Genomic DNA, 12,967 nt, shown 5'->3' with positions numbered 1-12,967 from the left:
CTACAAAATTCTTGAACACATCTCTTGGTGTTTATGTGCATATGTTTCTGTTGGGTATGTATCAAAGAGTAGAACTGCTGGGTTATAGGGTATGTATACATTCAATTTTGGTAGATAATGTCAAATAGTTTTCAAACTGGAGACAAAGAGGGAAGAGATATGGGAACATATGTATATGTATAACTGATTCACTCTGTTATAAAGCAGAAACTAACACACCATTGTAAAGCAATTATACCCCAATAAAGATGTTAAAAAATAAATAAATAAATAAATAATAAATAAATAAATAGAAAGATAAGACTGTGAAGCAGGCACGTGGGATATCACCAAATGGAATTTCCCATATGGTGCCATTTCCACACTGACTTAACATATAGTTCATCTATTTTTTTCTATGCCTCACAGCCTTTCTTCTGTTTCAACTGGCATGTTCAGTTTAACATCATATAGAACTAGCTTAGAACAAAGAGCCATTTCCTTCCCAAAAAAAAAAAAAAAAAAAAAAAAGAATTCAAAGTATACTCAGTTTTATAAAAATCTATCAATGTAAATTGGCATATTAACAAATGTTAAAAGAATAAGAGACAGAAATCATATTATCATCTGAACATATAAAGAAAAATCATCTGAAAAATTCAATAATCTTTCAAGGTAGAAATAGAAGAAAGCTTCTTTAACTTATAGACAAGGTTATCTAATCAAAATATTGAGCCAACATTATCCTTAATGGTAAAACTTTAGAAACATTCTCACAAAACTTAAAGAAAATACAGGAAAGCCTACTACTTATTTAACATTGTATAAGATACAGGGCCCAAGCAATGAAAAGAAAGAAGAAAGAAAAATAAAAGCCGTAAGGATTGGGAAGAAAGCAAGTTAACTGTTATTTGCAAATATTGTAATTGTCTACATAGAAAATTAAAGAGACTCCATGGTCAAACACTAGAAATAATAAAAAAGTCTGACAGAACAGATGACACAAGATCAATAAATTAGAAACATTCCATAGGCCAACAATAACCAGCCAGATACTGCAACAAAAGAAAATATGTCATTCACAATAGAAATAAAAATATAAGGTAACTAGAAATAAATTGAACCAAAATATATACTGAAAATTGCAAAATTTTGGTGAAAGCTACAAAAAATAGAATAAATAACCTATATTCATAGAGGCAAAAACTCCTATCATAATAATGGTATCTTCTAAATTAATCCACAGATTCAATGAAAATCTACTCCAAATTCAAGCAGGATGTGTGGGGGTGTGTGGGTGTATTTGTGTGTATGTATGTATGTATGTATGTATGTGTATAGAAAACTGGAAAACAGAAATCTAAGAACAGGAAAGACAACTCTGGAAGAGTAGAACAGAGAGGGGGCATTTGCCCTATAAGATATCAATACTTATTATAAGCTAGAGTAATCAAAACAGTGTGAATTGGTGTAGGGATGGAAAAGTAGACCAATAAAAGAGAACTGGGATTCAAAAACAGTCTCAATCAAGCACGTAAGAGCACCTGCCATTTGATAATGATGGCAATGCAGATCAGAGTGGGGAAAGTACTAAAATAAGTGGGGTTGGGACAATTGGCTTTCCTACCAGAAAAAAAAGATCATATCCCTTTCTCACAGCATAAGATCAAAGACCAAAATATGCAAAATAAAAGAGGCTATTTTTGTTATCTCAGGTTAGGGATGGATTCTGGAATTATGAAAGCACAATTTATGGTATAAGAAAATATTCATAAGTTTGAATATTCAATTAAAAGACACTATCAACGAAAAATAAGCATTTGCCAGGGAAAAGTGATACAACAGACGACAGAATTTATCTAGGATATATAGAGAATTCTTAAAATTCAATATGAAAAGCAACCAACTATCTCTGATTGAAGAATAAAGAAAATTTACCACATGTCCTCTGGGAAACTCCTTTAACCACCAAAAATGCTGAGTGATAAGATATTGTCCTCTGAATGCTGTGGGGTGCATGTCTAAAACTCCTGATGCTGAATGCTAAAACTGCACCATATCTTCCTAAAGTCCTTGACTTTGGATATCACTGCCAATATTGCCTCATACCAAGATTTAAAGGACAGGGAGCTCTCCAAACCTAAGAAGGAGCTTCAAATTCTAGGGAGGCCAGTTACAAGGGGAAAAAAGTGTCCAGAAGAACTATAAACAAGCAACTCATAGAAGAAGAAAACTTAAAGGCCAATAAAGGTATGAAAAAAATGTCCACCATCACCTAATAAACAAAGAAATGAAAATTAGAATAACCTACCACTGACTTTCACTTCTGCCCATGAGGGATTTACTGTTGCAAAATTTATTCACAACCAGAAAATAGGACAAAATACATGTGATGACAATTTTCAGATGTTGTACAACAGACTTTGATCTCTGAAAGAGGGAAAACAAATGATATGAGCCTTATGATTACCCCAGATTAAGGCCTCAAGGAGCTTCCAGGCTAGAGATCAGGGAAAGAAACCTTGAGAGTCTGATCTTTCTTTCACTGAGTTGAGAAGAAAGAGGTCAAACTTCAGAAGATTAGGGCAGGTAGAATTTCTAGGGCAGAATATCAGAGAGAAGGGAGCTAGCTGTACAGAACAAGAGAAGTCTGAATATTGGCAAAGAAATCCTCTCATGTCCTTTACAGAATATGGATCTGCTTTTATGTAGAGGACAATCCCTGACACCCAGGAAGAGTCACTGGAAAGCAGCAAGCCAGACAATTCCTAGAGATTAGTAAGGGCTAGGAACATGCCAGACTAAGAACTTGTAAAACATGGGGGCACTGGAGACAGTGCACAAAAAAGATACCTCCTAGTAGTAAAACTAAGTTATCCTCAGAATAAAAGCTACTCTGGACCACCTACAAAAAGTTTAACAGCAAGCCTCAAAAAGGATCAAGTTACCCAAACTTCAACTAACATAACTATAAGGCAGAAAATACTTAACTCTTTTATAGGAATACAAAAGAAAAAAAATTCAGAACCCCAAATTGTATAATTCACAATGTCCATCATCTTGTCAACGGTTAACAGGCATGTAAAGAAACAGGAAAATATGGCCCATAACCAGATAAGTCAATTAATAGAAATACACTTAGAAATAACAGATGATGAAATTTGTAAACAAGAACCTTTAACAAGCTATTATAACTTTTATAAAGGTGTTCAAGGAAGTAAAGAAAACATCATGTAATGAGAAGAGAAATGTAAAGTGTAAAAATGAGATCCAAATGGAACTTCTAGAAATGAAATGAACAATATATGAACCGAATGGAATTAATAGCAGATAAGCAGAGAAGAAAAGATAAGTGTATACCAACAGATAGCAATAGAAACTACCCAGAAATGAAGCATGGGAGGCTGGTGGCGGGAGGAGACTAAACAGAGATTCAGCAAACTTTTAAAGAAGAAAAAGGGGAAAGAGATACCATGTTAATAATAGTAAAGGAAAGTTGGAATGGCTAGATTATTATAAAAATAGACTTCAGAACAAAGAATGTTACCGGGGGTAAAGAGGACATAACATAATGATATAGAAGTTAATTCATTAGAAATATAACAATTCAAAATATGTATATAACTAATAGCAAAACTTCAAATTACATGAAGTAAATACCAACAGAATTGAAAGGAGAAAGACACATATCCACAAAATTCTCTTTCAGCAACTGACATAACAAATAGAAAAAAATATTAGTAAAGACATGGAAGACTTGAAACACCCTGTAATTCACATTGTCCCAATTTAAAAGAATAGACACGTCACCCTAAAACAACAGAATACCCATTCAAGCACACATGGAACATTCTCAAAGATCACATACTGGGTCATAAAACAATTTTTAATAAATTTCTAAGCTATTAAATAATACAGAGTTTATCATATAAATTATAAAATATATCATGTAAATATCCTCAAATCACAATGAAATTAGAAACCAGTAATAATAAGATATATGGTAAATCTCCAAATATTTGTAGACTAAACAACAAATTTCTATTTAACCAATGAGTCGAAGAAATCACAGGGAATCTAGAAAATATCTTAAACTTCATGAAGATGAATAAAACAGCACATTGAAATTTTAAAGAGGGAGCAAAAGTAATGTTTTTGTAAATGTACAGCACTGGATACTTCTATGAAAAAAATAGAAAGGCCTAAAATCCATGATCTAAACTTCCACCTTAAGAAGTTAGAAAAAGAAGAAAAAATTAAATGCAAAGAAGCAGAAAAATGGCTATGTTGGTAAGAACAGAAATCAATTAAATAAGGAGAAAAAGAAAATGGAACAAACATCTGGTTCATTGAAAAGATCAATAAAATTGGTAAGTATCTTGACAGATGAAGAAACAAACTAGCAATCTCAGGAATGAAAGGGAAGACCTCATAATACTTTCAATAGAAATTTAAAGGATATTAAAGAAATATTATGAATAACTTTAAGTTAGTAAGTTTGACAACTTAGATGAAATGAACAAATAATTTGAAAGTCACAATCTACCATAGCTCACCCAAAAAGAAACAAATAATCTGAATAGCCCTATAGCTAGTTAAGAAACTGAATTCATAATTTAAAACTCTCCCACAAAGAAAACACCAGGCCCAAAGAGTTTCACTGTCAAATCCAAAACATTTATGGAAAAAATACCAATTCTACACCAACTTTCAAAAAAATTGAAAAGAAGGAAACACTTCTCACCTCATTTTATGAGGTAAACACTACTGTATTAGTTTGTTAGGGCCATCATAAAAAAATACCACAGACTGGGTGGCTTAAACAATAGAAATTTATTTTTTCACAGTCCTGGAGGCTGGAAGTACAAAATCAAGGTTCCAGCAGGTTTGGTTTCTTCCAAGGCATCTCTCCTTGGCATGTAGATGGCCTCCCTCCTGTTGCGTCTGCTTTGATCCCAGTTCTGTTACTTGGTATGATCTAGGCCAAGTTCCCTACGCTCTCTATTCCTCAGTTTCCTTATCTACAGAATAGAAATACTAACAGTACCTATGTCACAAGGATGTCACAATGATTAAACAAGATATACATGAAGGGCTCAGCACAGCACTTGACACAGGGTCAGCATTTAGTAAGTTGGTTACTACTATTTGAGTTTCCAGAATTAATTTTCTTCATTTACATTTTTCAAGAAATATTTATTCCATTATTCCATTAAATAATTATTCCATTAAATAATCAATAAATTGATTATTTTTCAATTTATTTAAAAAAAATATCCAGAGCCTAGAAACAATGATACTACATCAGCAACAAATATGCCCAGTGCCCATATCTTGGTTTCTAAATGCTATTATCCAATAAGAGAAAACTAAGCTCTTAGGAGAAATGGCTGCATCTAGGGCTGGGACAGGAGGAAATGCAAGATAAGCCTGGAGTATCTTGTAATGCAATAAAGTGCTCAAAAAACAAAAGGATGGGTTATGTCAAAGGGACTCAGGAGTCAACCTGAAAGAGCTCCCAAGGACCCGGACTAGAACAATTTGAACAAAGTAAATAACATAACAACTAGATTGTAATATAAAGTACAAAATACATATACTGAGTCCATACTGATATAAACAAATGACTGAATAAATAAATAAGTAGGGGAGTAGAAACCAATCTTCTTTATAGGGCAATCCCAAATAATGTACATATATTACTCCCTTGTCTAGGAAGCAGAGCTACCTCCCTTCCCCACCTATGAGAGCAACCTTGTTGTTTTGACCTCTTGAATGTTACTCTCCTTTCCTAATGCCACAACCATTGTCCAATTTGTCACCATGTGTCTTAATTACTGCCACAGCCTCTTAACAAGCCTGCTATTTTCACTCTTACTATCCATCCAATACATCCTCAACACGGAAGCCAGAGAAATGACAGATAATAGAAACAGAGAGATAGGAGTTCTAGATACTGGCATTACCAAATACAGACCTTAAATGTTCTATGTTTAAGGCATAAAAGATGAATGAAAATCTAGGAAAGAAACTGAAGAAAGACTTCTATGGTTTGAAAGGAACACAATAGAAAGACTAATACTGAAACTAAGACATCAGTGGTGAATTTAACAGCAGATTGCATACAGCTAAACAGAATATTAGTTAACTGAAAACAAAGTCAGAAGAAACATTTCAACAAAAATAATAATAAAAAAAAAAGACAATCTAGAGCCTGGGAGAATATCTTTGACTTACATACTAAAGAGAAGATTAGCTATAATATATAAAACCTACAAACTGAAAAAAAAAAGAGTCATGTACCACAACGTTCATTGCAGCTCTATTTACAATAGCCAGGACATGGAAGCAACCTAAGTGTCCATCGACAGATGAATGGATAAAGAAGATGTGGCACATATATACAATGGCTAACACATATATATGGAAACTAAAAAAAAAAAAAAGGTCATGAAGAACCTAGGGGCAAGACGGGAATAAAGATGCAGACCTACTAGAGAATGGACTTGAGGACACAGGGAGAGGGAAGGGTAAGCTGGGACAAAGTGAGAGAGTGGCATGGACATATATACACTAGCAAACGTAAGGTAGATAGCTAGTGGGAAGCAGCCGCATAGCACAGGGAGATCAGCTCGGTGCTTTGTGACCACCTAGAGGGTTGGGATAGGGAGGGGGGGAGGGCGGGAGATGCAAGAGGGAAGAGATATGGGGACATATGTATATGTATAACTGATTCACTTTGTTATAAAGCAGAAACTAACACACCATTGTAAAGCAATTATACTCCAGCAAAGATGTTTAAAAAAAAGAAGAAGAACTAAAGTTACGGGTAATATATGCGTAAGTTATATCAGAAGTAAAGTTAATAAGTTAACAATATCATTTTGTTAAGATGTCTGTCTGACAGAAAAGGTTATAGTTTCAATACCCTGTAGAACATTAATCAATTTTATTTCTAATTCAGCAAACTTATTTCAAAATTCCCTTCCTAGTGGATCAAACATACCCTGTTCTCAAAAATGCTCTTTCAACCAGCTTTTATCCTCTCACTATTCCCTGATTATTTAATGAGTTGAATAAATTATTTGAGACAGGTTCTTCCTATATTTATTTGTATGGGTTTTCCTCTAATATAAGGTAGCTAAATGAACTGACACTTAAGTGCAGAGTGATTTTTTTCAAGCATATATAATTTTAACCTTTAGGAAAAAAAGATTGTGTCTACTTGTCTATGATGCTTTTGAGAATTCTGTCAAATTTTGAGCTTTCAAATTTTGATTTGAATAAATGAAGAGCCCTCAAGTTTAGCAGACCTTGTATATACTTTTAAAGTAAGCCTACCTTCTCTAAAGGAATGCAGGGCTCTGTTAAAATTTTTTTTTTAACTAAAACAGAAACCTTCTAGATTTCTGACCCACTTTTTTTGCCTATGCCAGACAGCTTCCTGTCTACTAATTTAAAGAATAAAATGGTATTTATTGTCATAATGGCATCTTATTGTCTAGTTAGATTTTACATTAAATAGCCTAGCAATCCCTCAAGAAGATTCCCTTACATAATTCTATTCAATGTTGCACAGGTTTGTGTTAGATGATCATGATTTCATCAATGAGTATCACAGGCCATTAACATGTTAAGGCAGAGTCTCACTCTGTAATCCTTGTTCTGGCTTCCTCACTCTGGAGCACTACAGAGTGGGTCCTCCCGCCATAGCTCCTGGCATCTTTGCACACTGGTGTAATTCCTACTGTTAGGTTCTCTTCTCCAGGGTAAACATCTTTAGTTCTTTATATCTCACTCCTTTAGATTTTTTTTACTTATTCTACATTGAAAATAAACGTGAAGACACTTACTTCATGTCTGAGAAACGCTTTATTCTAGCTTCCAGTGAGATAATTTGATAAACTGACAATTTGATGCTAATTTCACTCTACAGCACATTCTTGTATATGTAACTTGTTTTATTCTCCACCACTGGAAGCTTTTAGGATCTTTTCCATGTTTGGAGGTTTCACAATAATGTGCCTTGGTGTGCTCTTTTTCCTTTCATTTTGCTGGGTAATGGAACTGACTCTCAATCTAGAAACTCATCTTAGTCTAGGAACTTTTCTTTAATAATTAGCTCCTCAGTCTCTTTTTTTCTCAATTGTTGTTAGTTAAACGCAGGCTCTTAGATTCACGCTCTAACTTTACCTTTTTTCTATTTTCTATCTCTTTATCTTTTTGTTTTATTTTCTGAAAGATATATCCAACTTTATCTTCCTCCCTTGAATTTTTTCATTTCTGCTTACACTTCTCTATTTCCAACCTAGAATACAGTGCCCAGGCCAGAACATGCAGTAGAAAAATGTCCATGGAATAATGAATTTTGTTAGCAATTGTCATTGTGTGATCAATCTTATTATATGTTTCTCTAGCAATAAGAGTATTTTTCCCAGGTTTGGACAAACGCAAGATGCTAGGCAACAGGGAAAGCTTTCCTGTTATGGTAGTAGGGGATGTGCCCTTCCATCATGGATTCTAGATTAGTAGACAAGAATAAACAAGGTATTTTCTCAAAATCATGATAATCACTTGGCCAGAAGAAGAGTCCAAGTCAGAATCAAATAAGGAAAGTAACAGGTCAAAACTGGAGAAGGGGTGCCAAGCATCAGTTCAAGGAATGAAATATGAAGTGGAAAGCCAGAAGACCAGAAGTCATATAAGACATAGAAGGCCTTAAACTAATGGGGCCCATGAAAAATGAAAAGACATCAGAGAGCCATTTTTATGTGTGCTCATGTGTGGCTTAGGGGCAGATATGAGAGTTTAAAAGCACCAGGCTGCACAGAACACCCCCTTCTCCCTTCCTACTCATTCCTAGATACCTTAACCTTGGGATAAGGCAAGGGGTGTCCCTTTTTTGTCCGGTGTGAGATCCTGCCCCTAAGAAAGCTTGTTTGACCTCATGTTCCTATGAACTCCTATGGTGTCCAGCCTTTCTCCTTGGCTCGGCACTGGAACGAGCCCTGGTGGAGGCTATTTGTGGAGCACATCCTGAAAGTCCTGGCAGCATGGCGATGCCCCATGGACTGGGTATGGTCATAAGGGGATGGTAAGCACCAGTGAAAGACGGGGAGAACTCGAACAGATGAAGTAGTGGTGGTAGAAAGGTAGCGACCTTTATAACTTCAGTGACTCGGGAAGAGCTCAGAATGCAGTCTTCAATGTTCTTGAAGGGTCAGGTGATAGACATTATATGGGAGTTGAGTGAGTCTAAGTTGCCTATGGGGTGCTTTCTACTGGTGAGCAGTGCTATGTCAATTGAGGTCTACTAGCAGCCCCGCATGTGGTATCCTATAAATCCTTCTTGTGAACTGAAATTCCTTGACCAATGGCCAGAGTCAGGACGGCTCTAGATGCAGTACAGAACTAAGAGTTAAGGACATAATTACCATGAAAGATGTGTGGACTGATTTAACTACCTGCTGTTCACTAACGCTGCATTTGGGAGCTACGTAACCTGTCATTTTACCCATATTAAAGGCACAGTATCAACAGTGCTTCCCAGTGACTCCTTTAAATACCCCACTTGGCTTATTGATAGATGGACATGAACTTATAAGGTCTTAAACATTACAAGTTACAAATGTGGCCCTCTCTCAGACACATGAGTGGGAAGGTTAGAAAAAAATTATCTCAAGAAAAGTAGGGTTGACGGGAAAAACTAAAGATGAACCAGCACAAAGAACCTAGGGTCTGTTTTGGCCTAGATACTTTACTACAATGAGAACTGTGCTCTCCTCCAGGATACTCAGGAATTGACAGAAAGCAGCATAAACCCTGGGCTAGCCAGCTCAGGTCCTACATGGTACCACATAATTCAGATTTTGGACCTGATGCAGTAAGATAACCAGAAATTTCAGGTCAGTGTGGTTAAGTTTTAAAGGTGCCTGAAGCATGAAGAAGGCCGAGGATCTTCACACAGACTTTGCCAACGGGACACCTAAGTGACTAGTATACTAGTTCAACTAGTAAATGCATCTCCTGAGTATTCCACAATTTCTCAGAATTATAAAAGGATGATTTCTAATTTCAGCATGCATTGCTCAAGCAACTATTTGACCTTGCAACAGGGCTCCAAGGGAGGCTTTAGGGCCACCAGGTGTTCCAAGCAAAGAATTTCCGGCGGTTTGGTGGTTTGAGTCATTCTAATCTTAGGGTGACCAGGAAGAAGAATGCCTACTCCATTAGGATAAGGAGAGCTTCCTCTTGATCCAGGGCTGCTCTAGACTACTCTAGTTAGAGGCTGGTTTAACCTATCTTGCTCTTAGTGAAACTCAGAGATCACTTCATTCTTTCCTAAGGGCTTGGAGATCACTTCATTCTTTCTACTACAAACATCTGTTTGGTAACAGAAATTTACCGTAAGTCAAAACTGCTAACCTGTCATTTGTTGAAGGACAGCATATTGCAGAAACTACAGGTTAGTACCTCCTCTGTTCTCTGTTTCCTTTCAACACTAAGAGCAGCTCTGAGATCATGTTCAAACCAACAAACACGTACTAAACATCTACAATACACAAAGTACTGAGCTTGCTTAAGGAAAGAGGAAAAAGACAATACCTCCATCCTCAAGGAGTTTGCAGTTCAATAAGAAAATATAAAAATGAATGAGGCGATAAAACATACACTTCAATAAGGATATAAATAAAGGCATATGGGAGCCAAGAGAAGAGAATACAAATTCCAGCTGGAATTCCATAAAAACTATAAATTTCAATAAGGGATAATAAGTGATTTGGGGACTGTGTCTGTGACTAAAGATTTTGATCCATTTAAAGGAAGCTGGTAGGCAGAACACTCTGACATAAATCATGGCAAGACCCTTTTCGATCCACCTCCTAGAGTAAAGAAAATAAAAACAAAAATAAACAAATGGGACCTAATTAAACTTAAAAGCTTTTGCACAGCAAAGGAAATTATAAACAAAACAAAAAGACAGCCCTCAGAATGGGAGAAAATATATGCAAATGAAGCAACCAACAAGGGATTAATCTCCAAAATATACAAACAGCTCATGCAGCTCAATATCAAAAAAACAAACAACCCAGTCAAAAAATGGGCACAAGATCTAAATAGACATTTCTCCAAAGAAGACATACAGATGGCTAAAAAGCACATGATAAGATGCTCAACATCACTAATTATTAGAGAAATGTAAATCAAAGCTACAATGCAGTATCACCTTATACCAGTCAGAATGGCCATCACCAAAAAATCTATAAACAACAAATGCTGGAGAGGGTGTGGAAAAAAGGGAGCTCTCCTACACTGCTGGTGGGGATGTAAACTGGTACAGCCACTATGGACAACAGCACGGAGGTTCCTTAAAAAACTAAAAATAGAGCTACCATATGACCCAGCAATCCCACTCCTGGGCATATATCCAGAGAAAACCATAATTTGGAAAGGTACATGCACCCCAATGTTCACTGCAGCACTGTTTGCAATAGCCAGGACATAGGAGCAACCTAAATGTCCATCAACAGAGGAATGGACAAAGAAGCTGTGGCACATCTATACTATAGAATACTACTCAGCCGTACAAAGAACAAAATAACGCCATTTGCAGCAACATGGATGGACCTAGAGATTGTCATACGGAGTGAAGTAAGTCAGACAGAGAAAGACATATCATATGATATCGCTTATATATGGAATCTTAGAAAAAGGTACAAATGAACTTATCTACAAAACAGAAGGAGAGTGACAGATGTAGAAAACAAACTTATGGTTACCAGGGGATAAGGGGCAGGGGGAGGGATAAATTGGAAGGTTGGGATTGACATATACACACTACTATATATAAAATAAATAACTAATAAGGACCTACCATATAGCATAGGTAAAATACTCTGTAATGACCTATATGGGAAAACAATCTAAAAAAGAGTGGATATAATGTATATGCATAATTGATTCACTTTGCTGTACACGTGAAACTACACAACATTATAAATCAACTATGCTCCAATAAAAATTTAAAAAATAATAATATAATAATAATAAAGTAACTTGATTCTTGCTCTGTCACTCTCTTATTGTGGACTTTAAATCCATCTATATGTTTAACTTTTCAATTTTGCTAAGCATTCTCTTTCCTTGAGAAAAGAGATAATTTGCTAGGTGGCAATAAAGAATAAAACTATAAATTACTACAATATAATGCATTACTTTTTGAATACAGAAAAATATATTCATGAAAAGTTCTGATGACAAAATATGAGAATTGCTAATTTTATTTTAATTTCTTTTAAGGAAGCCCACCCAGTTTGGTCACTTACATATTAATTTGCAAATGTCTTAAGAAAATTAATGCCTCAACTATTTTTTGTATGCTGTTATTGTCCTTTTCACAGAAGCTAAAACAAAGGCATGGAGTGCTTACGATGTAACAGAAAGAAGCCGAGTCAAAATTATATTTTAAAAGACTCCCATAAAATTTAAATTTCATCAGATTCTTGAATAGAAGATCAGAAGATAATTGATAGAACTGTTAATGCACAATTAGCTCAAAATGGAAAAAGTGTCAAGCAGATTTTTTTTTTAAATCAGGTTACACAAAAGGAAATAAATAATCCTGGACAGTAATCACAGCAATGTAAATTAAAGGAAGCTCAAGGCATCATTTCATATCAAGTAAATTAACAAATTAACCACATTTCTTTTTGTTGTGATAACACCAAATGTGGTGAGGTTACAGTATAACTGATATATTGCTGGTAACGTGCTTAACCTTTTCTAAAAATAATATCGCAATAGGCAGTAAAAGTAATACAAAATTAAGATTCATTAGCTCAAGGATCCCAATCTGGAGAACTTATCCTAAAGAAAGAATTCAACCAAAGAATAAAATCTATAAATATTAACATGTCAATAATAATATCTATAACTGAAGGGAAAAAAAACTGGAAACAACGTATGTGCTATGGATAATATCATGATG

This window comes from Lipotes vexillifer, unplaced genomic scaffold (genome assembly GCF_000442215.2).
Source record: "Lipotes vexillifer unplaced genomic scaffold, Lipotes_vexillifer_v1.1 scaffold2641, whole genome shotgun sequence".
NCBI classification, from domain to species: domain Eukaryota; kingdom Metazoa; phylum Chordata; class Mammalia; order Artiodactyla; family Lipotidae; genus Lipotes; species Lipotes vexillifer.
The sequence above is the reverse complement of the archived record's forward strand: the minus strand, read 5'-3'. Positions refer to the sequence as shown.